This window comes from Sparus aurata, chromosome 3 (assembly GCF_900880675.1).
Source record: "Sparus aurata chromosome 3, fSpaAur1.1, whole genome shotgun sequence".
In the NCBI taxonomy this organism is placed as follows: Eukaryota; Metazoa; Chordata; class Actinopteri; order Spariformes; family Sparidae; genus Sparus; species Sparus aurata.
This window is the reverse complement of record NC_044189.1, coordinates 49,329-71,411: the sequence shown is the minus strand read 5'-3', so window position 1 is coordinate 71,411 and position 22,083 is coordinate 49,329. Positions and strand designations below refer to the sequence as shown.

Genomic DNA, 22,083 nt, shown 5'->3' with positions numbered 1-22,083 from the left:
TGAGTGATGGCGCGAACGTGATTCACGTCTTCAGCACCTGCTGAGAATCACGTTCGCGAACGTGAGTGACTTTTACTGTGCAGTAAAATCACTTAACATGATGCTACACGGATGTTAGCAACACATCACTAATTTTAGCAGTACGGTTACTGAACGTGAATCAACTCCTCTGCCCTGAGTGAGTGAGTGACACGGCGCCACTTTCAGCACAGTACATGAACGAGAATCACGTCCACAGCGACGTGAATCATGAACGAATCACAGCACGAACGTGAATCATGTCCTCACAGTTCTCTGAGTGAGTCGCGGCAGTCCCACTCCAGCATGCTCGTGGCTGAGCTCAACTGATCTGAGAAAGGAACGAATCAGTTCATGAAGTGATTCCGTTCACTTCGTTCACTCAAAAGATTTGTTCGTTCGAACGACATGTTCGCGACCGACACAACACTACTACAGGTTTTGGGTTGCTTGGTTGATGTCAATCATGTAACAAGCTGCTACTAATTAACAATATTAATTAACATTGATTAAAATGAAGCAGACAGATTTCTAAGTATTACCATGTAGATGTTAGTGAAGGATGAGCAGCAAACAGTCAGGAATCACACAGAAACAGGTGATATTGATTATTTAGAGTATTATATAGTGACATTTAATCACAGGGTTCGTACACATTTTTAGAGGTCAAATTCAAGCACTTTTCAAGCACTTTTAAGGGTCATTTTCACATTTTTCCAGCACCTTATCGCTGGGGTAAAATACATATCTACAGGAACATATATACTCATACTTATTTTTTTTTCACTTTTTATCACAATTATGTACATTGTATTATGCTGAAAACATCTAAAATTATGTTTCATAACAGCAAAAAGTTTAGAAATTAAAGGTGAACAAAAAGTTTTATCCAAAAAAGAGGGAAGCCACTTGGCGTTCTTCAGGCACACTTGCACCGAGACAAAGAGAGACCTGAGAGCACCCAGTAATTTCCTTTTTTAACATACATTTTTATGTTCAAAATGCAGTGTTAGGAGTAACACGTTACAAAAGTAATGCAATTACTGAAGTGCATAACTTTTTGCTGTAACGCAGTAATGTAAGGCATTACAAAAAAAAAAAAAGGTAATTTTTTCCTCGGTACAAATCTCAGTAACGCACGTTACTGTGCATTTTAAACCCAAAATTAAGTGGTGTGTTGTTTTTATACAAATTTGCCAACACCGCGAGATTAGCAGGGGAGGAAAAATCTGTGCAAATGTTTACACAGTAATATTATAATGTAATAAAGTTACTGAAATGACAGTAACAAGTAATAAATAAATAATGTGATACATGTTTGGAGTAACTTGCCCAACACTGTCAAAATGTGTCACCTATTTGTAAGAAGTCTTGGCTTCCATCTAATTTTACTTTAATAGAAGTAAGTAATGAAAAGTGGAGAAAAGTGAACATTCCCTTTTCACACTTCCACTCCTTCTCCTCAGCCATACTTCTCTATTGCTACCAGGCTGCATGTGTGACGACACACAGGCCACAGACTGCATACAGACAATCAAGCACTAACCTAACGAGGTCACGTAACGTGATTAATGGTGCGTTAATTATTCTTTAGCATATTATGGTTTCCATATTAATATATTAATCACATGCGTTAACGCGTACGTTTTTTCTATAGTTTAGTAGTTTATGTCTATAATTACCAGTTAACTTTGACAACCCTACATTTTATATAATTTAGTCTGTAAAAACGCTAATTTAGCAAACGTTAGCGGTTAACATAAACAAAGTGTTAACGTGCAGCGTTGGCCTTAGCAAGACTGCCCTTGCATGGACCTGTCAGTCACTGTCAGGGACATTACAGTATGGCCCTCTTGAACTGCGAGGAACCCTGGACGTAATCCTCAACGACGGACTATCCTGCACCCCCAACATCACTGCTGTGGCCCGATCATGCAGATTTGCCATCTACAACATCCGCAGGATCCGGTCTTTCCTCGCAAAGGACACAATGCAACTCCTGGTCCAAGTGCTGGTCATCTCCCGCCTGGACTACTGCAACTCCCTCTTGGCTGGAATCGCAGCCTCTGCGACAAAACCGGTGCAGCTTATGATAAGCTGCTTATCCAGAATGCTGCAGCGCAACTTGTTTTCAAGACCAAACTCCATATTCTCCATCTATAGAGTGATGCAGCAATAACATGTTTTTGGAGGCTAACCCTGAAGGTAGCATCGCCCTGGTTCCCTCCACAAGAAGTCTAAGGGTTTTTTTTTTTTATTGGAATTTAGAATATCGCCAAAAGTAATCTGACAAACACAAGTTTATGATTCTTACATATTTTGTTCATCAGGATAATCTTAACAGATGAAAACACACAATTTTTTAAGTGTAAATTAAATCTTGATGAGTAAAAAGCTAATGTTAGGCTGTAAACAGACGACATCACGATCACATGACTTAAACGTCACCACCATGTCTTACTACAAATTTAATATATACGTTTTCTATAAACTGATCAATGTAAAAGTTGTAAAGTTATAGTTAGGAAAGTTTGTAACTAAAGTCTGGTCACACACTGTCCCCTGATTGTTTTGAGAATGAATTAGACAGAAAACAACAATCAATAAAACAACCAATCAGAGTCATAGAACATAGAACAGTCATTTTATATAATATTACTTATAATGCAAGAAGCATTACTGTCTTTTAGTTCATCAAAGCTAAATAAAGTGTCACCAGGAGAGTCACTGAGTGTGTTTGTCATTCAGGTCTCTGGATTCAGCTGCTCAGAGAGCTCTGTGCTGTTGTCAGGAGCTGCAGGTCAGAAACAAACATCCTGTATTGAACTTTTATAAACAATAAATACAGGAAACAGTGTTGAAAAGGTCAATCTGCACAATAATGTGAAACATGTTTTAATCTAAAACATGAAGTGTGAGTCAGATCAGCTGAAATAGAACCAAAGTAAGTTTTACTTACAAGATGGAGGGCTGATGGCTGAAATCAGAACAAGACAAATAATTTCAGTCAGAGTTGTAAATGCCAGATTATCTTTAGTCACTTTATTCCTCTCTTCTACTCACTCAGACTGAGTATCTGTTTATACTCAGTCTGTTTAGTGCTGACTGTATTTACTTTCTCTGATACTTGTTTTAATGTTGCAACCTGAATAAAATAAATCAACTCAAATACCAAAATCAAAGTAGTGAAATCTTTCCTTTTTCTCTCTCACCTTTCTTCTTTTTGTAAAAGATGAATCCAGCAGCACCGATGAGAATGAGAGCAAGAACAACCACTGCAGCAGTGACGAGGACGGTCATGTTACTGGACTTCACTGTTGAATACAATAAATTAAGACTGCTGCAGATGAAGCAGGTTAGAACAAATTAAAACAATCAATTAGTTTATTATTACTGTTTTGTTGTTGTTCCCATTCACTCCCCTTCAGCACCCTCTGATCTCAGTCTTACCTTCATTGGTTCTGATCCGATCTTTCTCCAGTTTGGTGATGATTTCCTCCTTCACACCAGAGAGCTGAAACACACAGTCGTACCTCGTCCAGTCTTCAGGTGTGACTGATGAAAGGTTCAGGTCAACACTCATCTGGACGGTTCCATCGTGGTTGGGGAGGATCTCTCCGTGGTCCACCTCCTCATGAAGCTCCTCTCCATCTTTCCTCCAGACGAGTGAGGCTCTGTGAGGGTAGAAACCTGTAGCGAGGCAGCTGACTGGAGAGGAGGGAGTCTTCTGGAGGAGAGACACTGAGGGAAGATCTGGAGAGTAAAGAGAGAGATATTAAAGAGGAGAGAGAGGAAAAGAAACAAGGTAAAAGAAAGAAGAAGAAATTACATTTGGGTTAGGGTAAAATATTAAAAATGATGCATCATATACATCCTTTTTTACTTGCTAGCAGACTTCGTCTGCACTATTTTGTTTCAATACTATGTTTGTTGGCACATCACTGCTGCAAACTGTTGATCAGGGGAATAGTGTGAAACCAGCAGCAGGATGTGAATCATGTCATGTGCTTGTGACAGTTTGTAATAGTGTCGGCTGACTTAATATTGAGTTTTAAAAAGCAGAAGGACAGTGTTGATGGTGGCCAAGTAATGTGCTCCATGTATCCAGACCACAGTGTAATAATGACAGGGTACATAACAACACATCTGCTACACAGCCTCCACATGATCTGTACACAGACAGAGGAGGGAACTACACCACCACTAAAGACACTCACTACAGTCAGAGAAGAACAATGTCTGTCTGTTCTTATGATTCACAGTCAGGTCGTCAATCACAGTGTCAATGTTCAGTGGAACTATTTCTATTGTGAAACACTGAAAATGTAAAATCACTTTCCTTAAACTAACTGTGACATCACAGTCTGAGCTTTGATGGTGAGTGATGTCACCCAGAGATGTCTGTGATTGGTCAGGAACTAAACAAATGTAAGCACTACAAAAAAGCTGATGGATTATTAATCCAGGTTGGATTAATAATACAATGACAGTTCAGTCTGAGCAGCCTATATGAAGATCACTGTGTCTGATAAACTACATCAGGTCAGGTGATCCTACCTGTTCTCAGCAGAAAGCTCCTCCAATATTTCACATACTTCTTCAGTTGCTCAGGAAAAGTCTGAATCAAAACAGTCTTAATTTTTATTCCTAATTCTTTATTGGCGTCCAATAATAGTTTGGCGGGGAAAGCCTCAGGTCTAAGAGCGATCCATGTAGATGTATTCGGATCAAATTCCTTAAAATCTTCTCCATCATAACCAAACTGAACGAAACCTTTGACCTCGTCAGTCTCATCATCCCACTCACAGCCTCCCACCACCTGTACAACATGGACACCTGAGACAGAGACAGAGACTGTAATTAACACTGATTCACAGATGAAACATTCATTAGAAAGATGATATTGAAAATATTGTACATTGTGTGATGACTGCTGTTTTTTTAGTCGTGTGCGTTCATGAATCATCAGATTATCATCAATAGTTTGTGTTGTGGAGGTGAGTGTGGTCGAGGCACGGCTGCGGGAGAGAGAGAGGTGGAGAGGGCTCAGGAGAGCAGCGCCAGGTGAGTGATTGGCAGAGCTGGCATCAAGTTATTAATCACTCTTTCCCTATATATGCAGTAGCGTGCTGGACCTCAGATGGAGGAGGCATGGGAGATGCTCCGGAGAGAAGATAGGAAGGACGAGGATGGGACGCATTAGCCGCGTTCGGTCCCCCAGGCAGTATTATTGTGTAGCTGGTGTTATTAATCAAATAAAAGAGGCTTAAACACCAGAACTGTGTGCTTGTGTGTGCGAGAAGAACTCACGGTAGCCTGGAAAAGGCTACATTGGCGCCCAACTCGCCTTAGTGGGCGTGCGCACGGAATGACAGAGATACAGCACCTTCAGCCAGTCACGGCACTTGGTCAGATGCTAGGGGAGATTGCCGCGATGCACTGAGAGCAGGCGGAGGTGAATAGCCGGCAGCTAGAGGCGCTCCGCGCACAGACAGAGGGGCAGACCCAGCAGCTACAGCCCGCCGGAGAGCCGTCCCACTGCCCGAGGCCCCTGGTCCATACCACGAATTCACTCGGCCCTCCCCTTCACTCCGCTATAATCCTCTCTATGCTTCCCCTCAATCCAAGGTTCCAGCCGCTACAGGCGCAGGTCTTGACCCACAGGGGGTTCCTCAAGCGCCAGGGCAGGAGTGCTGGAGGTGCGGGCAGCCCAGACACTCCCTCCGGGAGTGCCCCCTCATGGAGGTCAGCCAGGTGATCCGGGTCGCTGGCCCCCCTACACCCTCCCCCGGTCCAAGGGGGACATACAGGGTTCCAGTAAGGATTCAAGGGGAGAGAGAGATAAGCGAAACTCTGCTGGCAGCAGGAGAGCATTGATGTGTGGAGTGATTTTGGTAACACTACAGTGAATATTAGTGTAGTTAATGAATTTTATTCCCAATGATATTATTCCCGCTCGTTTTGATGAAAATACGGTTGTAGCTCGTTGTCTACCTTACTACAGCAGTTGGAAAGAGTCCTCTCTCTCTCTCTCTCTCTCTCTCTCTCTCTCTCTCTCTCTCTCTCTCTCTCTCTCTCTCTCTGTGATTTATTTTCATCACAAACACTCGGTGAGTTAAAGTTTTTTGACGGTGACGGATGCTGTTTTTTAGGCAGACGAAGAGTCGGTAGGACGGGTAGGAGGACGGATGCTTCCCCATGTATATCTGCGGTATTTTTTTCCTCATATAAGTTGCCAAAGACAGTTACAGTTACTACGTTACCTTTGTTTGGTCATGTAATGTTGCTTTGTGGGACATTTCTCTGTGTTAAGTTGAGGGAAGGACCAGTGTAGTTAACTGACCGTCCAATCGACACGCCCCCGATACGGGGACACTGAGGGAAGATCTGGAGAGTAAAGAGAGAGAGATTAAAAAGGAGAGAGAGGAAAAGTAACAAGGTAAAAGAAAGAAGAAGAAATTACATTTGGGTTAGGGTAAAATATTAAAAATGATGCATCATATACATCCTTTTTTACTTGCTAGCAGACTTCGTCTGCACTATTTTGTTTCAATACTATGTTTGTTGGCACATCACTGCTGCAAACTGTTGATCAGGGGAATAGTGTGAAACCAGCAGCAGGATGTGAATCATGTCATGTGCTTGTGACAGTTTGTAATAGTGTCGGCTGACTTAATATTGAGTTTTAAAAAGCAGAAGGACAGTGTTGATGGTGGCCAAGTAATGTGCTCCATGTATCCAGACCACAGTGTAATAATGACAGGGTACATAACAACACATCTGCTACACAGCCTCCACATGATCTGTATACAGACAGAGGAGGGAACTACACCACCACTAAAGACACTCACTACAGTCAGAGAAGAACAATGTCTGTCTGTTCTTATGATTCACAGTCAGGTCGTCAATCACAGTGTCAATGTTCAGTGGAACTATTTCTATTGTGAAACACTGAAAATGTAAAATCACTTTCCTTAAACTAACTGTGACATCACAGTCTGAGCTTTGATGGTGAGTGATGTCACCCAGAGATGTCTGTGATTGGTCAGGAACTAAACAAATGTAACCACTACACAAAAGCTGATGTCAGACAGGTTGGATTAATAATACAATGACAGTTCAGTCTGAGCAGCCTATATGAAGATCACTGTGTCTAATAAACTACATCAGGTCAGGTGATCCTACCTGTTCTCAGCAGAAAGCTCCTCCAATATTTCACATACTTCTTCAGTTGCTCAGGAAAAGTCTGAATCAAAACAGTCTTAATTTCTATTCCTAATTCTTTATTGGCGTCCAATAATAGTTTGGCGGGGAAAGCCTCAGGTCTAAGAGCGATCCATGTAGATGTATTCGGATCAAATTCCTTAAAATCTTCTCCATCATAACCAAACTGAACGAAACCTTTGACCTCGTCAGTCTCATCATCCCACTCACAGCCTCCCACCACCTGTACAACATGGACACCTGAGACAGAGACAGAGACTGTAATTAACACTGATTCACAGATGAAACATTCATTAGAAAGATGATATTGAAAATATTGTACATTGTGTGATGACTGCTGTTTTTTTAGTCGTGTGCGTTCATGAATCATCAGATTATCATCAATAGTTTGTGTTGTGGAGGTGAGTGTGGTCGAGGCACGGCTGCGGGAGAGAGAGAGGTGGAGAGGGCTCAGGAGAGCAGCGCCAGGTGAGTGATTGGCAGAGCTGGCATCAAGTTATTAATCACTCTTTCCCTATATATGCAGTAGCGTGCTGGACCTCAGATGGAGGAGGCATGGGAGATGCTCCGGAGAGAAGATAGGAAGGACGAGGATGGGACGCATTAGCCGCGTTCGGTCCCCCAGGCAGTATTATTGTGTAGCTGGTGTTATTAATCAAATAAAAGAGGCTTAAACACCAGAACTGTGTGCTTGTGTGTGCGAGAAGAACTCACGGTAGCCTGGAAAAGGCTACATTGGCGCCCAACTCGCCTTAGTGGGCGTGCGCACGGAATGACAGAGATACAGCACCTTCAGCCAGTCACGGCACTTGGTCAGATGCTAGGGGAGATCGCCGCGATGCACTGAGAGCAGGCGGAGGTGAATAGCCGGCAGCTAGAGGCGCTCCGCGCACAGACAGAGGGGCAGACCCAGCAGCTACAGCCCGCCGGAGAGCCGTCCCACTGCCCGAGGCCCCTGGTCCATACCACGAATTCACTCGGCCCTCCCCTTCACTCCGCTATAATCCTCTCTATGCTTCCCCTCAATCCAAGGTTCCAGCCGCTACAGGCGCAGGTCTTGACCCACAGGGGGTTCCTCAAGCGCCAGGGCAGGAGTGCTGGAGGTGCGGGCAGCCCAGACACTCCCTCCGGGAGTGCCCCCTCATGGAGGTCAGCCAGGTGATCCGGGTCGCTGGCCCCCCTACACCCTCCCCCGGTCCAAGGGGGACATACAGGGTTCCAGTAAGGATTCAAGGGGAGAGAGAGATAAGCGAAACTCTGCTGGCAGCAGGAGAGCATTGATGTGTGGAGTGATTTTGGTAACACTACAGTGAATATTAGTGTAGTTAATGAATTTTATTCCCAATGATATTATTCCCGCTCGTTTTGATGAAAATACGGTTGTAGCTCGTTGTCTACCTTACTACAGCAGTTGGAAAGAGTCCTCTCTCTCTCTCTCTCTCTCTCTCTCTCTCTCTCTCTCTCTCTCTGTGATTTATTTTCATCACAAACACTCGGTGAGTTAAAGTTTTTTGACGGTGACGGATGCTGTTTTTTAGGCAGACGAAGAGTCGGTAGGACGGGTAGGAGGACGGATGCTTCCCCATGTATATCTGCGGTATTTTTTTCCTCATATAAGTTGCCAAAGACAGTTACAGTTACTACGTTACCTTTGTTTGGTCATGTAATGTTGCTTTGTGGGACATTTCTCTGTGTTAAGTTGAGGGAAGGACCAGTGTAGTTAACTGACCGTCCAATCGACACGCCCCCGATACGGGGACACTGAGGGAAGATCTGGAGAGTAAAGAGAGAGAGATTAAAAAGGAGAGAGAGGAAAAGTAACAAGGTAAAAGAAAGAAGAAGAAATTACATTTGGGTTAGGGTAAAATATTAAAAATGATGCATCATATACATCCTTTTTTACTTGCTAGCAGACTTCGTCTGCACTATTTTGTTTCAATACTATGTTTGTTGGCACATCACTGCTGCAAACTGTTGATCAGGGGAATAGTGTGAAACCAGCAGCAGGATGTGAATCATGTCATGTGCTTGTGACAGTTTGTAATAGTGTCGGCTGACTTAATATTGAGTTTTAAAAAGCAGAAGGACAGTGTTGATGGTGGCCAAGTAATGTGCTCCATGTATCCAGACCACAGTGTAATAATGACAGGGTACATAACAACACATCTGCTACACAGCCTCCACATGATCTGTATACAGACAGAGGAGGGAACTACACCACCACTAAAGACACTCACTACAGTCAGAGAAGAACAATGTCTGTCTGTTCTTATGATTCACAGTCAGGTCGTCAATCACAGTGTCAATGTTCAGTGGAACTATTTCTATTGTGAAACACTGAAACTGTAAAATCACTTTCCTTAAACTAACTGTGACATCACAGTCTGAGCTTTGATGGTGAGTGATGTCACCCAGAGATGTCTGTGATTGGTCAGGAACTAAACAAATGTAAGCACTACAAAAAAGCTGATGTCAGACAGGTTGGATTAATAATACAATGACAGTTCAGTCTGAGCAGCCTATATGAAGATCACTGTGTCTAATAAACTACATCAGGTCAGGTATTCCTACCTGTTCTCAGCAGAAAGCTCCTCCAATATTTCACATACTTCTTCAGTTGCTCAGGAAAAGTCTGAATCAAAACAGTCTTAATTTTTATTCCTAATTCTTTATTGGCGTCCAATAATAGTTTGGCGGGGAAAGCCTCAGGTCTAAGAGCGATCCATGTAGATGTATTCGGATCAAATTCCTTAAAATCTTCTCCATCATAACCAAACTGAACGAAACCTTTGACCTCGTCAGTCTCATCATCCCACTCACAGCCTCCCACCACCTGTACAACATGGACACCTGAGACAGAGACAGAGACTGTAATTAACACTGATTCACAGATGAAACATTCATTAGAAAGATGATATTGAAAATATTGTACATTGTGTGATGACTGCTGTTTTTTTAGTCGTGTGCGTTCATGAATCATCAGATTATCATCAATAGTTTGTGTTGTGGAGGTGAGTGTGGTCGAGGCACGGCTGCGGGAGAGAGAGAGGTGGAGAGGGCTCAGGAGAGCAGCGCCAGGTGAGTGATTGGCAGAGCTGGCATCAAGTTATTAATCACTCTTTCCCTATATATGCAGTAGCGTGCTGGACCTCAGATGGAGGAGGCATGGGAGATGCTCCGGAGAGAAGATAGGAAGGACGAGGATGGGACGCATTAGCCGCGTTCGGTCCCCCAGGCAGTATTATTGTGTAGCTGGTGTTATTAATCAAATAAAAGAGGCTTAAACACCAGAACTGTGTGCTTGTGTGTGCGAGAAGAACTCACGGTAGCCTGGAAAAGGCTACATTGGCGCCCAACTCGCCTTAGTGGGCGTGCGCACGGAATGACAGAGATACAGCACCTTCAGCCAGTCACGGCACTTGGTCAGATGCTAGGGGAGATTGCCGCGATGCACTGAGAGCAGGCGGAGGTGAATAGCCGGCAGCTAGAGGCGCTCCGCGCACAGACAGAGGGGCAGACCCAGCAGCTACAGCCCGCCGGAGAGCCGTCCCACTGCCCGAGGCCCCTGGTCCATACCACGAATTCACTCGGCCCTCCCCTTCACTCCGCTATAATCCTCTCTATGCTTCCCCTCAATCCAAGGTTCCAGCCGCTACAGGCGCAGGTCTTGACCCACAGGGGGTTCCTCAAGCGCCAGGGCAGGAGTGCTGGAGGTGCGGGCAGCCCAGACACTCCCTCCGGGAGTGCCCCCTCATGGAGGTCAGCCAGGTGATCCGGGTCGCTGGCCCCCCTACACCCTCCCCCGGTCCAAGGGGGACATACAGGGTTCCAGTAAGGATTCAAGGGGAGAGAGAGATAAGCGAAACTCTGCTGGCAGCAGGAGAGCATTGATGTGTGGAGTGATTTTGGTAACACTACAGTGAATATTAGTGTAGTTAATGAATTTTATTCCCAATGATATTATTCCCGCTCGTTTTGATGAAAATACGGTTGTAGCTCGTTGTCTACCTTACTACAGCAGTTGGAAAGAGTCCTCTCTCTCTCTCTCTCTCTCTCTCTCTCTCTCTCTCTCTCTCTCTCTCTCTCTCTGTGATTTATTTTCATCACAAACACTCGGTGAGTTAAAGTTTTTTGACGGTGACGGATGCTGTTTTTTAGGCAGACGAAGAGTCGGTAGGACGGGTAGGAGGACGGATGCTTCCCCATGTATATCTGCGGTATTTTTTTCCTCATATAAGTTGCCAAAGACAGTTACAGTTACTACGTTACCTTTGTTTGGTCATGTAATGTTGCTTTGTGGGACATTTCTCTGTGTTAAGTTGAGGGAAGGACCAGTGTAGTTAACTGACCGTCCAATCGACACGCCCCCGATACGCGAAGCCGGCTTATCCGTTAACACTGGTTTGGTTCGCCAATAATATGGCCCTGGTACTACCTCCAGAGGCGTATCAGGGCTGAAGCGAAATTTCACCCCTCGCCGCCTCCGACAGATTCACACTGAGAGGGAGGCGGGGAATTGCCGTACTAAAGCTGCGCCCAAAAGCCAGTGTGAATGGGGCTAGTGCCTGGTGTAGCCCCATAGTTCTGGTGGCCAAGACGGATGGGACTGTCCAGTTCTGTGTGGACTATCACAAGGTGAATGATGTTTCACAATTTGACGCCTACCCGATGCTCCGGGCTGACGAGCTCCTGGATTGGTTCGGCACGACTCGCTTTTTCACAACACTGGATTTGACCAAGGGCTACTAGCAGATTCCCTTGTCTCCAGGGTCTAAGGACAAGACGGCCTTCTCTATCCCGTACAGTTTGTACCAATTCGTTACGCTTCTGTTTGGGTTGTTCGGGGCTCCAGCCACAACGTCTCATGGATCGGGTGCTGCGCCTGCATGCTGCATATGCGGCCGCCTACTTGGATAATGTGATCATCCACAGTGGCGGCTGGGCCGAGCATATGCAGCAGGTGTCCGCAGTGCTCGAGTCACTGCAGCGCGCGGGGTTCACGGCCAACCCAAAGAAGTGTACAGTTGGACAGGGGGAGGTACGGTATCTGGGGTACCACTTGGGTGGCAGGCAGGTGCGTCCCCAGGTAGATAAGACAGCTGCGATTGCTGCCTGCCCGAGACCCAAGACAAAAAAAGAGGTGAGGCGGTATGTGGAGGTGAGTGTAGTCGAGGTGCGGCTGCGAGAGAGAGAGTGGTGGAGAGGGCTCAGGAGAGCAGTGCCAGGTGAGTGATGAGCTGGCACCCAGTTACTAACCACCCAGAGACTATTCACAGATGAAACATTCAGTGGAAAGATGATCTTAAAAACATTGTACATTGTGTGATGACTGCTATTTTTTTTTAGCCGTGTTTGATCATGAATCAGATTATTTTCAGTAGTTTGTGTTTAACAGCTTCAGCAGCAAGTCTAACTAGCAGCTGATTAATGTTGACATGATGAATGACAGGTAGTGGCTGGACCACTGAAGACAAACTGATATGATGGTTTACTTTACATGAATCTCTATTTCAGGTTATGTGTAAAATGATGTTAGAGTTTGAATTGATTGGTATCTTGAGGCCCTGGGTCACTTTACAACTAAGATGCAGAACAGTAAAAAGTTAAACAGGCTATAACATGTTACATACTGTACCTCCACGTTGGTGCAAAAGACGCATCAAAATGTTTGTGTAGGCTTTGAGGGAGTTTGTCAAAAAGTGGAAACACATTTGTCTGTACCACTCCAACTGCTCAGGATTCTCTGTGCAGTATGATTTAGCAATGTCCTGTTTTACTTCCATCTTCTTTTTGCTGTCACAATACCCCATCAGAAGTTCATCAACTTCTAGTGTCGCCACAACCTCTGGGATGTTTGGGATTCCAGTTGATGCAGTTATGAAAAACTTCAGGGAGTGTAGCACTGCAGGACAAACAAAGGAGCTTATAAATAACACTTATCATAAATATGATGCTAACTGAAAATATGAATATGATATGAAGTGTGTGTTTGCTGCGAAGGATCAGAATGCAAAAGTTTTAAATGTAATGTACAGAACAAACAGCCTCCATTCAGTATGAACACACACTCATCATCACCACTCAGAAATATGATGAAGTCAGCATGATTCAGTTAAAACAGTCTGATCAAGTTGAAACAGGTGTGTAGTCAGTAATGGACCAAGTTTAGTCAGAATGTATTGTATCACAGAAAATACAAAAACTATTGTAAGCGACAGAGAAAAATAAAAGACATGAATATAAAATTGATCTTTTTGTTGACTTGTTGTGTGGTTAATTTGTTGAAACAAGTTGAAGGAGCCTTCGATCTGGACTGAGATTGGTTGTTATGATTCTGTCAGGAGTCTCTTGGCTGCACACAGCTGGATTTCAGTCGATGTTATGTTGCTGCCACAACACTGGTTAAACAAAGTTCTTTAATGAGTTATTTTAAAAAAGCTAGTGTTGAGGAAGAAAACATGCCAATGCCTCCATCGACTGAGTCCACTCAGCCCAGTCCTTTAGCCTAAATCACTCAGGAGATGGTTAGAGCGGCTGTTTGCTCCCCTGATGCAGGTTTACTGTTATGTTAGGTAACAAGGGAGGTGTGCATGTGATTCTGAAACAACACAGTCTCATGAGAGGCAGCAGCAGACATGCAGGTTTGTGGAAGTGCAAAAAGAGCTCCATTCAGGACACCATGCTTGGAACTGAGCTAATTTGGTTCTATCATGTTGAACAGGCAATATTTTGCTCTCATTGGCCCTCATTTATCAATCTTGCGTGAAAACAGGTGCAGATCTGAGTGCAGAATTGGTCGTATGACAGGACACACTTGTGATTTATAACTTCCTGGCAGCGCCGGCACATCAAAGGCTCCGTTCACTAATGCAATGTTGTGCAAAACTGAACAGGCCAAAATAATATGGCACACTTTCTCTGGGGTATACAGCAGTGCTCCCCCTGCTGGTCTGAGACGGAGCCACCTGCCCTTCAGTAACCCGAAGCAGCTCCACTGTGACCCGTGTGAGTGTGTGCGCACTATTGAATCTGCGTTCCTGCTCTGTAGCAGGTTTGCCAGTGGGGTTATTAGGTATTCCGTTAATTAGTTGTCATATTTTAGTTTACAAAAAAGTGGTATCAGTAAAAACGTGGGCTTTTAAAACATTTTTTGTTTGTTTTATTCGTTTTGAGAATCCATTTTGATCTGATCTAAATATGTGACTGCTTACGCTTAATGACAGCTGAGGTTTGTTAATTTCAGACTCAGCCAGATTTTGCTGCGCTGCACCGCAAATCCACAGACTCAGATTTGCGTACACAAGCTCAGACCTGACGTGAGATCTGATTGTAGCTTCCGCTCATGTCCAAATTGATAAATGCCGAAGTTTGCGTGGAAATGGTCGTCCGCACGGTTTTCTGCCATACGTTCGTTTGATGAATGAGGGCCATTGTTTTTGTGATGCAGAATGTTGCAAAATTGTCGCAGTTTGTCTCTGTTTGTAATTTTTGCAACTTCTTAGTTTTTATATGACCTTCTTTATTCTGGGAAAAGATGGCCCACATCATTTTGCATTGACCCAGACAGTTTCTTGCGACTCCACTGAAAGTGAAACTAAACTTGGAGGAAAGAGTCGAGTGGACTGTGAAGTTTAGAGAGTTTAAAGATTTTAAATGTGATCTTACCTGGTGATGAAACGTTACAGAAGAGAAGCAACAACAATAACGTTCTCATCTTGATTTGATGAAGACGAGTGAGTGAAGGACCGAGCTGGATCAGCTGTTTCCTGTTATTTTATCCTGGCAGAGGGAGGAGAGAGAGTTTCTTTCCTGAGAGGAAAAATAGTCCAAACCACCTACAAGTGATCCAGTCCTCACCAACACCCCTCACATTAAGTAAAGTGTTAACAGTGTCATCAGCTTTTTCAGTAAACTCCCTCACTTCCTTTTTTCACATAATAATGGTGATTAAAAAAAAAAAACAGATCAAAACAGCTTCGAGTCAGAGATTGTGTCAGACTAAAGAGTTTTTTATTTCTAAGCCTGTCTTTGAGTTCAAGTGAGCGACACCTGATGGTAAGACTAATTTTACACATTAACCATGATGATAAAGATACAGAAAAACATCATACTGTCAATATTTTAGAGACTCCTCAATTTTGCACTAATCATGTTTAAGAGAAGCTCGTGTCAAGTTGAGCTCCTCCACAGGTCACAATCTGAGTTTTGTGGTTAAACTGTGTGATGGCAGAATCAGCTGAATTGAGACACTTTTTGGTGAATGATTCTAAAGACCATCTAATAATCTCTGCATGAGATCTAATAATATTTTATTCATCCCCATTGGTCACTTAAATATCCATTTAATGTAGAAATGTGACAAAGTAATTCCTCTATAGTTGGAGTAAGAATACCTTCAGGTGTGACCTATTATCAAGTCCTTTAAACGGCACTAAGGGCTGTAGCTGTATGTAATGACTGTGCCATATTATACAACAGCTGCTTTGGTGTTGTTAGAGGACATTGTCAATGTGCAATTTAGGTGAGAGTTCTTTTCAGAGACCGTACTGACCCTTTTTAAAATCTTCCAAAGTCTGCGTCTCTGAACTCACAGCGCTTAAAGCTTCGGTCACTTTCTGCCATTCCAGTTCATTCATTTTGTTGCTCAGGCCAAAATAATAATAATAATAATGCATTGGGGGAGGGTACAAAGAACAATATTAGTAATGCCGGATGGTCTCGCTTTCTTATCACATATACATTCTGTACAGTCACTCATTCAGTGAGTCTGAACTAGAGAGAGGTGGATGAAGCTTTATGGAGCTTTTGGGCTTCAAACTCTGCAGCATATTGACATCTGGTGGCTTGTAAAGATACAGCAGCCCTTCATGACTGGAGTCTCAGCACCACAACACTCTGTGATCTGAACAGATTGTGTGTTATCATCAAATCTGTCATACTGTTGCATTACATGTAGATAGTATTGTGCAATATATTACAGTAAAATAATTAATAAATGTCCAAGAAACCTGGGAAAAATTGCTGACATGAAATCTGAATGTGTCTTATTGGTGTAGTTGAGCCTGTTGTCACTTTTGGCTCATCATGTGTTCCAGCTTCATCTTCAGTGACCAGCGCTCATTACAACAAACAGATACACGTTTTTTACACAAAGAAAGAAAAATCTTCATGTATAACATTTGCCGAATGAACAAGTAGACTTAAATATTAAAGAATGTGTTGTATACAGCTTACAACGCAACATGTTTAAAAATTGGGCTTTTTTTTAAATGGAGTCCGCCGACTCTCTGCTTTCTTCTGTCGCCAAGAAGTTACAGGCTTTTACAGCGATGGTGACACTTTTTACAAGGAAATAAACATCTTAATGTTTTGTATTTTATGGCAAATTTAAAAGAAAGCTACAAGGATTTAAAATGTGCTGCAGCCGTTTCACAGAGTTTGTTAAGTTTCTCCTCATGATGCAACAACTCCTAAAATCACTGGATTTGTAAGGGAGTCTGGCATGTTGCTAGTGACTTCACACACTTATACACAAACACACACACACAGCAGCCTGTGTAAAGTAGATCACAACAACAGCTTTTTAATTTGAATGTGAAAAGGTATGACAGAGAGAGAGAGCTACATGGTATATATTACATATGGACATGCACAGTTCTGTTTAGTCAGAATGTATTCATGTTGAACATGTTGCAAATTGACAAAATCTGACACTGTATAATAACTAATAACACTAATAATTATAAAATTACTTTCACTTAACTAAATGACTGTGACATATTTGATATCGAAGTGTTATTGTCTTAATTAAGGGACAAACTTATGTAATGGAACATTCATCAACATTCATGCTCATACGAGAGACGCACTGGCTCCATGACAGACCAAACAACATATTCTCCATCTATAGAGTGGTGCAGCAATAACATGTTTTTGGAGGCTAATCCTGAAGTAAGCATCGCCCTGGTTCCCTCCACAATGTGCCAACAGTTGGTTTCACAGTATTCATGCTGAATGATGTTTGGACCATCAGTGAACTGCAGTGGGTATCAGACTGGTCCACTACAAATCTACTGAGCCCTCTGACAGGAGACACTATTCTCTAACCCTGACCTCAACATCTTTAAGCTGCCTTTAAATCCTTCACTCAGCCAAACAAACAACAAACAGCAGAAACTCTGCAGTATGACTTATCTCCAAGTTAAGGTTTTTAAGGTTTTTAAGGTGCAACGTGTAAGAATTGTTGTTGGAAACATTTTTAAAAAGACAAGTAAATAAAATTAACAACAGGATGTAAACACAGTGAATGACAGATTTGACATTTCTTAACATTCATTAGTATATATAGTATATCGATATATCGTTTGAGCATCGCCATCGCGATGTACATGTGTGCAATAGTCACATCGCAGAGCCGGCGATGTAGGACGCAAATGAACTCATCTAATTTCAAGGGTACCTGACACACACTCTGCATGCAGCGATTCACCAATCACGTTAGTTCTTAATCTGTGTGCTGAAGCAGACCAGCCCCTGCACATGGAGTGAGTCACTGGTAACAACATTGAAAAATGAGCAATGAAGAAGAGAAAATCACGAAAACGAAGACTTGGTGCCAAAAAGAAAAGCAAGGTCACTTATCTGGAAGTATTTCGGCTACAAGAAGGATGATATTGACCAAACACGTGTTCTGTGTCGACAGTGTGTTGCATCTGTTGCCACAACGAGAGGTAACACAACTAATTTGTTTGACCATTTATGTCGGTACCACACAGTAGAGTCCTGCACAGGTCTTATTTTCAAAACCCGCCCGTACATACCATGCTTACAACTGCATCCGACCCGTTTTCCGACAGTGGCACAAATTACATTCCGCACCCGAGCCGACCCGCTATAAATTGTTACCTACGCCAGACCCGCACCCGAAGGAAAATTAGATGGACGTAATTTTTAAAAATGAAAGTAAGCCAGTTGGGGAATGGAAGTTCTGGGAGGGCGCAAGCACACATGAATGAGCTCATATGACATATAAATGCTTGTATAATTGTATAATTGTATATGTCCTGTATTTTTTCATATCGCAATATATATCGCAGGGTTAAAAAAAATCGCAATGTCAGTTTTTTCCAATATCGTGCAGCCCTAGTTGCTAGTCACAAAAATACGTCATTTCCAAGTTTAAACTCTGTTTAAGCAGACAGAGTTTTGCAGAGTCAAACTGACAACCTACTTCTAAGATTAAAAAACAGGTGCAGTGTTTTTTCCTGTACTTTGGAAGTATGTTTCTTTTTCTTTTTGCTGTGAAACTAACAAACGAAGTGGAGAAAAAAAATACATATAAGTGCATTTTTTAATCCAGCCTTTCAAAAAAAGTAGCTGAAGAGGCCTGATGTAGCCAGTCTGATCACTTCATACTGGTCGAGTGAAATGGTTGGATTGTCATCTCTTTCTAGCTTAAATTGTTCATTAACAACTCCTTAAAAACAAACTATTTGTAACAGAAAGAACACAGAACGGGTCAGTACTTCCATTTACTACAGCACACCAAAACAATAACGTATTAGAAATCCCAAAACCAAACTATCTTAAATCTCGGTGCTGTATCGTTGGCAACTGGACTTGTTTCAGTACCACGTCTCACCCAAGAGGCTTCTACAGTTCTAACTAACTGGAGGGGAGTTGCAGGCTTTCAAACTCTGTGTGGGAGTGTTCTCAAAAAGTCGTTAATCAAATAAACAACCAGACAGAGCCATTGAACATAGAACAGTCCCACCTTTTCAATCAGTCCTTTTTATATGTTACTTCACTGCTACTGCAAGATCTGTCTTATCTTGATTCAGTGGCTTAGAGGAGTCTTCATCTGTGCTGTTGTCAGGAGCTGCTAAACAATAAACAGAGGAAACAGACTTGAAAAGGTTAATATGCACAATCATTTTCACATTTTTAATCTATATCATGAAGTGTGAGTCAGATCAGCTGAAATAGAACCAAAGTAAGTTTTACTTACAAGATGGAGGGCTGATGGCTGAAATCAAAACAAGACAAATAATTTCAGTCACAGTTGTAAATGCCAGATTATCTTTAGTCACTTTATTCCTCTCTTCTACTCACTCAGACTGAGTATCTGTTTATACTCAGTCTGTTTAGTGCTGACTGTATTTACTTTCTCTTCACTTCTCTCTTTAATGTGTACTGAATTTTGTTTCTATCTTACCTGTGTTCTTTTTGTAAATGATGAATCCAGCAGCACCGATGAGAATGAGAGCAAGAACAACCACTGCAGCAGTGACGAGGACGGTCATGTTACTGGGCTTCACTGTTGAATACAATAATAGTTTATTATTACTGTTCTTGTTGTTGTTCCCATGCACTCCCCTTCAGCACCCTCTGATCTCACTCTTACCTTCGTTGGTCCTGATCTGATCTTTCTCCAGTTTGGTGATGATTTCCTCCTTCACACCATAGAGCTGAAACACACAGTCGTACCTCGTCCAGTCTTCAGGTGTGACTGATGAAAGGTTCAGGTCAACACTCATCTGGAAGGTTCCATCGTGGTTGGGGAGGATCTCTCCGTGGTCCACCTCCTCATGAAGCTCCTCTCCATCTTTCCTCCAGACGAGTGAGGCTCTGTGAGGGTAGAAACCTGTAGCGAGGCAGCTGACTGGAGAGGAGGGAGTCTTCTGGAGGAGAGACACTGAGGGAAGCTCTGGAGAGGAAAGAGAGAGATATTAAAGAGGAGAGAGAGGAAAAGAAACAAGGTAAAAGAAAGATGAAGAAACTGTAAAATCACTTTCCGTAAACTAACTGTGACATCACAGTCTGAGCTTTGATGGTGAGTGATGTCACCCAAAGATGTCTGTGATTGGTCAGGACTAAAACAAATGTAACCACTACAAAAAAGCTGATGTCAGACAGGTTGGATTAATAATAGAGCTCAACAGTGACCGCCCACTTTTTTAATGGCTCCGGTTCCAGAAGTGAATTTGCCATTCATTCACTCCATTGACGTTTCATAAAATCCTTACATCAAGAGTTTTAAGACTGGAACCAAGCCAATTAGCTACAAGATGAATCGTGACCATAAAACATTTAATTCGGCGCAAAAAAAATTTGCAAAATGGAGAAAAAAGCAAAGGTACAAGACTGTGTACATAATTATCTTAAGAGTAAAGCAACTACTCATCCCATAAACCATTGCGAATGTAACAGCGACGTCTCTGATTGGTGGAGCTCGCTTGTTACCATGGAAATGTTTACCAAAAAACCATCTCTAAAAAAACACAGTAAGTGAAATCACGGTCGCTCTGTGGTAAACGATTGTAGAGTTCAGTGGTAGCAGTAACTAGCGAACATGAAATTTGCGGGTTTTACCAGGGACGTGCACATGATTATAGAGGGGCAGGGGCTCAAAGTCAGAAAAGGGCAGTACGTGTGCTCGCTATGCGGGCGGAAAAAAAAATTTCCGCCCTTAATAGCCCCATATGTAGATTAATTAATGTAAAATTAATTAACAAAGTACTTATAGAGAGCTAAACTCTTAACTGTGTATCTTGTGTAGCTGTGACTGATATGTAACTGCCATTTCATTTGTGTCAACAAATTATTGTCAACATGAGTTTATTCACATTATCATAATACTGAGGTTTGGAAGACATGTAATTCAGCTGTGGTTCTTAAAAAGCAATAAAACACTGGTTTATTATTAGGCTATTTATTGGAGGGCAAGTGCAAACCAGAAATACAGGCTACACATCTAAACATGTAACAAAACCAAGAAATGACTACTGTGACTGTTAGTAGGAACAGCAATGTTTACAACAGAAAAGTCAGAGTAAACTCAATATCTGGAAGTAGCTGAAGATTTGTTGCAGATAAACAGCCAACACAGAGAGCTGTCAGATTATTTTTAACTCTCATTAACAAGCGGTTAGTTTAGTTTTAGTTTAACAAGCACAAATGGACACTCTTCTGAAATATGACTCATATTCAAGCACGTTGAATAAGTGGAAGGCGACTTGTTAGCCCCCACAAGGAAGTTATGTTGATGGATTTATAACTCAAAGGTTCAGGTCGCTCCGTTCAAATGAGGCAGCGGCTTCTGTCATTCTTTGTCCTCAAAATAAGAGCTTTACATTGCACCCCATTGGAGTTTAGAACAGGGTTCTTAGCGGGGGGGTTTTAATTTGAAAGTAGCGACCGTTCGTAGAGAGAGACAGATCGGAGCCGCAGCGGACAGAGAAGCGACAGAGAAGCCTGATTTATGCTTCTACGTCGTGGCGACGGCGTAGCTACATCGTCGACGCAGACCCCTACGTGGACCCTACGCCGTAGCCTGACGTGCGCCTCCAAAAAATCCTGACTACGCGTCACGTCGATGCGTCAAGACGCGAACGGCAAGGACTGTGATTGGTCCGCTCAGAACTTCATTTCCGGCAGTTGCTTTTCCGGTCAACAGTATAACAGCATTTGTTGTTCAATATCCACGAGCTCCATCTCCAAAAACACCCGCTCCATCTCAGTTGCCATTGTTTACTGTCTGACCGGAAGAAAACCAAGGAATCCGATATGAACCCTCCGAAACCAAACAAAGACACAGCCACACCCCCCTAGCGGCTTGGCGGTGAATTGCAGAACAACGCGTTCCCTCGACGCAGAACTTCGAATGCTCAATGACGGCGTAGGAACGACGACGTAGCTACGCCCTCTCCCCACGACACAGAAGCATAAACCAGGCTTTAGGCTCAACACACACACACACAACACCATATTACATACGAAGTGCGTACGGTAGATAACAGTGGCGTTTTTATATATATTTTTTGACATCCCTTTGCAAAACAG

The 22,083-nt window shown here is 42.9% G+C and overlaps 1 protein-coding gene across 4 annotated transcripts in view; it reads right to left on the bottom strand.

Annotated features, from left to right (window-relative positions):
• Nucleotides 1–19,692, bottom strand: part of LOC115578593 (major histocompatibility complex class I-related gene protein-like) — a 50,409-nt gene extending 30,717 nt beyond the window's left edge. The window contains exons 1-4 of one of the 4 annotated variants that reach the window (XR_003983488.1): nt 19,646–19,692; nt 19,457–19,558; nt 19,250–19,267; nt 2,695–2,812 (exon numbers count right to left, since the gene is read on the bottom strand). The gene's annotated coding sequence lies outside the window, so the exon portion shown is untranslated. Of the gene's footprint in view, nt 1–2,694; nt 2,813–18,564; nt 19,124–19,249; nt 19,268–19,456; nt 19,559–19,645 lie in introns of those variants that run through there. The other 3 variants (XR_003983485.1, XR_003983486.1, XR_003983487.1) reach the window with 3 other exon arrangements.
• Between the last annotated feature and the right edge of the window lie 2,391 nt (nt 19,693–22,083).